General features: G+C 36.5%; 1 long non-coding RNA gene across 1 annotated transcript; it reads right to left on the bottom strand.

Annotated features, from left to right (window-relative positions):
• Positions 1 to 503: 503 nt before the first annotated feature.
• Positions 504 to 3,521, bottom strand: LOC141410751 (uncharacterized). Its single transcript, XR_012435538.1, has 3 exons — positions 3,391 to 3,521; positions 2,568 to 2,676; positions 504 to 726 (listed from the first exon to the last, which is right to left on the bottom strand). It is a non-coding gene; the product is annotated as an uncharacterized lncRNA (long non-coding RNA).
• Between the last annotated feature and the right edge of the window lie 2,201 nt (positions 3,522 to 5,722).

Genomic DNA, 5,722 nt, shown 5'->3' on the forward strand with positions numbered 1-5,722 from the left:
GATGGGGGTATATTGTGGTATTTACAAAAGTTCTTACAATATATCATACTTGAATTAACCCCCTCTAATATTCTCCTGTGTCCCTTCTCTCCTTATTACTAGAATAGTCTCAAACAGAGATCATTTTTCTATTTACATACATGTGTACAGAGTATTTGTACTATATTTACCCTCCCACACCTTTTTCCCACCTCCTCCCCCTCCCACTGGTACTAACTCCATCAGGCAGTACCTGTTTTGCCCACCTGTACTCTGATTGTATATGAGAAAAAAAAATGACATTTTTGTTTGTTTAAGGTAGCTACACAAGGAGTTTCCTTGTGACATTTCCATGTATATAGGTATTATAACCTGAATTGGTATATCCCCTCTGGTTTTGTGCAGAATGTTTGTATATCTCTGCCATAGTCCATTTGTGCTACAAAAACAAACTACTACAGACAAGGTTATTGAACAACAGAAATTTATTTTTTCTGGAAGCTAAAAGTTCAAGATGAAGATGCAATCATGGTCAGTTTCTGGTGAAGGCTCTCTTTCTGATTTGCAGGAAACCACCATCTCACTGTGTGCTCACCCACTCATGTGACCTCTTCGTTTTGGGGGTCTTCGTTTTGGGGGTTTTTGTTTTGGTGGTACTAGGGTATGAACTTAGGGCCTCATACCAATTACTTGAGTCATCTTTAGCCACTCTGCCAGCCTATGACCTTTTCTTTATGTGTGCCCAGCCTAGGGGGAGGAGGAGCACACTGCAGTTATTCCATCATAACCTCACAAACTCCTCTAAATCTAATTACATCCAAAAGGTTCATCTGGAAATACCACCACACTGGGTGTTAGGACTTCACCATATGAGCTGGGGGGGGACACAATTCAGTTCATAGCAATGTCTTGCCTCAAGCACCCTCCATACCCCTCATAGAAAATCTCTGCTGAACCTTTCACAGAATTGCCTTCTGGAAAGCACATATTGCGATGAAATTTTACATGTATTTATGTCATTACATGACTAATGTCTCTCATCCTCTGTCATAACCTCTGAGAAGGAAGACATTTTTACTGCACACCCTTGTATCCCCACTGTATATTAAAAAAAGCCAAAATGAAAAATGGATAGAAAAGTTTTTCCTAATTTCATTTTGTCATTTCCTAGATATATGACCTTAAAGAGGTCCCTTAACCTCTCAAAGCCTCAGTATTCCCATAAAAAAAAAACTATCATGTCCAGTAATGCACTTAAATGCTTAGGGCATGCTGGGGCAATAAGTATATGTCCCTAAATGTAAATTATTTTCAGGGATGGATGGGATGATGCAAAATTTTATAAGTGTCCTCACGCACGTTCAAACAAAAATACTCAATACAAAATAGGATCTTTGGATGGGGACCAAGAAGGGAGACAAGAGAAGGTAATATGGGTAAATATGATCAAAGGATGTGATAGGCACGTATGAAAATGTCACCATGAAAGTATTACTTTGGACAATTAACATATGCTAATAAAGCATAAAATGCAAAAATAGTACTGTTTCTATTATTATCTAGATCCACATAAGAATTTTTTTTTTTTGGTACTGGGGTTTGAACTCAGATCGTACACCTTGAGCCACTTCATCAGCCCTTTTTATTGTGATGGGTTTTTCTGAGATAAGGTCTTGAGAACTATCTGCCTGGGCTGGCTTCGAACTGCAATCCTCCTGATCTCTGTCTCCTGAGTAGCTAGGATTACAAGTGTGAGCCACCGGCACCTGGCTTCCATGTGAGAACTCTATATCATTAAGAAACAAGGAATGTGAGAGATCTCCTTATGATAAGGAAAAAGAAGTACAATATGCAGTAAAAAATCAAGTTGCAATGACCAGTTAGGTTGAAAGCCACAAATGAAAATGTTATCCTCGTTGCTTATGAATTTGGGAATAAATAGGGAGATAAATGGACTGTACATGGAAATAAAGATATAACAGCTTGGAATTCCCTTGACCAGGCAGCCTCTTAGAACTGAGCTTCAATGCTGTTCACAGACTAGGAGAATAGGAGTGCTGTTTTCCCACATCAGAGGGACAATTCTTAGTGGATGATGATGAAAGAGATCAAAGGTATTTAATGCCGCTCAACTCTGCACTTGAAGGTAGGTACAGAAGGTAGAGATAAAATTATATGAATATCCTACTCTCCTTTGAGTGCACAATTGTCTTAAAAAGAGGAGGATAAAAAGTCAGTCAACCAAGATATAAGATGCTTGTCTGTCATCTCAACAAAGAACAATAAGATGTAGATGAAAATAATTATGTTTTTAAATGAAAAAGGAAGTTTTAGAAGCCTTTATTCTTCATATCTCAAAGAGCTAAGATCACAGTTACTAACATTTTTAAAGCTAATTATGTATCACAAGAATTTCAGATGAATAATATTCAAAGTCTGTCAATCAAGACTATAGTAGTTGGTGATCAGAAATATACACATTAGATGTAAGCTCTATTATAGAAGGAACTTTAAGTATATTTGGCTCTTAATTACTACATATGCCCTAAAGGAAACACTGGTCTAGAGTTTTCTCTTTGCACACTTACCATTCTTGTACTTGCTGGTACTTACATGTTCATCTCCCCAAATAGGCTTTGAGTTCTTTGCATTAAGAACACATTTTTTTAAAAATTTTGATTACTCCAACAGTATCCCCTGGAAGTAATGGGACCACAGATTTAGTACACACTGACAAAAGAGAGATCCTGATATTTTCAATAATCAATTACCATAAGAAGTATTATAACTGTAAAAATGGTTGACTTAATTAAGAAATGTGAATAGAGGGCTAGTCACGTGCAAGTCTCTGAATCTGTCACTACAGAGGACAATATATACAGAGAAAGAAATGCATTTTTCTTTTCAACTAATAGGTAATTGCAAATGTGACATACATAATAATATTCTGAAAATGAGGCTGGAGCCAGGCATGGTGATTCATGCCGGTAATCCCACCACCTGGGAGACTGAGGCATGAAGATTGAGGGTTTGAGGCCAGCCTAGGCTATACAGCAAGACCCTGTCTCAAAAACAAATAAATAAGAAAACAAAAAAAAGGATTGGTGCCATTAGAAAAATATGAACAAATTTGTGGAATCAAATGAAGGATCACTTACAGAGGTAGTCTGAATAGTGGTAACACAATGGTGTCAATTGTTAATCCCTCGAATCTGTGGATCTTACCCTATATGGAAAAGGGGCTTTGCAGATCTGATTAAATTAGGGCCCTTGATTTAGAGAGATTTTCCTGGATTAAGGGGGTGAGTCCTCCATCCAAACAAAAATATTTTAGGAAAAAGGCAGAAGAGGTTACACAGGTAGAAGAGAAGAGATGTAAAGGTCAGGGGATTTATATTTGAAGATTCTTACCTTGAAGGTGGGAGAAATGCTGCCCAAACTACCAAGCTGGTTAATAACTTGTTATAGTAGCCACAGGAAACTAAAACAACCTTTGTGAGAGCAAATGAAGGGGACAGTGAAAAGTCCTCAGGACAGTACACTGGACTGAGGTTTAGAAAAGTAAGATAATATCTTCCTATGGGAGTGGAGGCTGATGGGAAGGAACGAGGCCTGGGAGACTGCTGCAGGCCATCAGTCACATGAGTAAAACTGAGCCACAGTGCAATCTCACATATGTTATCACTGTGACTCCAGGAAAGTGGTGTTGTTGTAGAAGTTGAAGCCAAAGAAAGTTGCTTTCAGTTAGTGAAGGAAAGCCACTGTGCCACAGGACTCATATGCACTAGCAGACTTTCTGTGAATTCCTGGAATCCTGGTCTCCTTCTCTCTTGGGCTTCCTGAACATGAGGAAGTTTTTCTCTTCCACACATTCCCCATCACATTGGGGCCAACCAATTATGGATTGCAGTCAGAACAAATCTTTTCATAACCTGATTGTCTCAAGTATTTGATATCGTAAAAACAAACAAAAAAAGCTAACACAAATCACAACATCCCAAGTGTTATTCCTACCGACACATAAGGAAACTGAGACATAGAGGTGGCTGAGGTGACACAGTTAATATATGAAGAAGTTTGCGGGTTCTTCATCACTACATATCATTATCTAACCTTACCAAGTAGCTTAGTTTGGTTTTAATGGGTGAAGATAATAATAACAATTAGTGTAAAAATGATTGTTCTCTTTAAAGATGCATTATAATGAATATTATTCTATTTTCAATTTAATTGTTCCTGCTGTCTATTAGATCAATTAAAATAAAATGGGCCAGATGTAGAATTACTTTTCTTGCCACTTTCTTTTGAATATTGGGGAGAAAACAGATGCAAGTCATGTATGATTTATTTATAACTAAAGAAGTATATCAATATCAAGCATCGTTAACCTATTTTTAAAAATTCTCTTCGATGTCATCTTCAGCTTTATTTTCCTTGGAGAGTTTATTTGTACAGTCACAGAATAGTTATTTTGACAAAGAGAGAGCATATTTTGTACACAATTTGGCAACTTTTGATGAGAAATTAAATTACCAGTTTTAAAAAAGGCTTAGTTCCTATGGTAACATGCTTTGGTACGTTGTCATCAAAGAACCTCTTTCAGTTTGAAAAAGTGATAATTAAAATAATTGAATCTAAGGACCCAAATTTGGGTTCCTTGCTCTTTTAACTTCAAGCATAATTTACAAACCATAGATTTTGTTTTCGCTAATGAAAATTAATTACAGTCTCAGGTTTATTTTTAATAGTATTTGTGTAAGTTCTTGAGGATAAAAAGAATAGAAGTTGAGTGGAATTTCATGTCAGCTTCATAGCGTATTTGGCCTCCTGATAGCCATGGTACCTCAGAAGCTAGTTCTTAGCTTTGCAGATAAACATATCGTCTTCAAGCATAGAGGTGAAAAGACAAGGGAATTGGCATACCTTATGCAAATTCATGAAACTGTCATGTACAGGCAATTCCAGTTTTTACTCTGCAGATGATTCATGTATTATTCACATAATAATGAAAATACGTAGTGGAAATAAAATTGCCACAAAGTAATAAAATTACTTTGTGGACCTAGAATTGAGAGATATGGATAGAAAATTCTATCTAGGTGATAAAAATCATGAATCTGTTATTTAATGGGTCATTGTGCTAAGTGAGTTAGAATACTTCTAATGGATAGCCCTAAAGACTCAACAATAAGTGATCATTACTAAATAATCCATGGCAGATGCCATGATACAGCGTCAAGAACAGAGGCTTAAGAGTCACAGTCTACTATTTCTATGTGATCTTGTCTAAAATCTTTTCAAATCTCAGTTTCATCACTTACACTGGGCTGATGAGATCTCCTTCACAGAGTTTTGGAGAATATTAAATTCAAACACAAAATAAAAAATGCTTAGCTGTGTGCTGAAATGTCAATGTGTTCCTTCCTTTTTTTTTCAGAACATTACTGCTGACAGTGATAGCCTATGCCTTCCACTCAGAAGGGTAGAAACCATATTCCCCTATTTTTCCTATCTTTCCAAATCTCGCCTTCACTTACAAGGGTTTACAGTGGACCATTCCTCTACTCATATGTGAAGTATTACTTTCCATTACCATCACATTTAGAAAAGCCTTAGAACTTCATATAAGAACTCTAAATCTCACATTTGAATCAACTAGATAATAATCAACTCTTGTTGACTTTTGATTCTTTTGTACATTTTCCTAATCTTTTCTTATATTTTGTAAAGGGCAAATGTAAGT

The sequence above is a fragment of the Castor canadensis genome, chromosome 9 (genome assembly GCF_047511655.1).
Source record: "Castor canadensis chromosome 9, mCasCan1.hap1v2, whole genome shotgun sequence".
Lineage (NCBI taxonomy): Eukaryota > Metazoa > Chordata > Mammalia > Rodentia > Castoridae > Castor > Castor canadensis.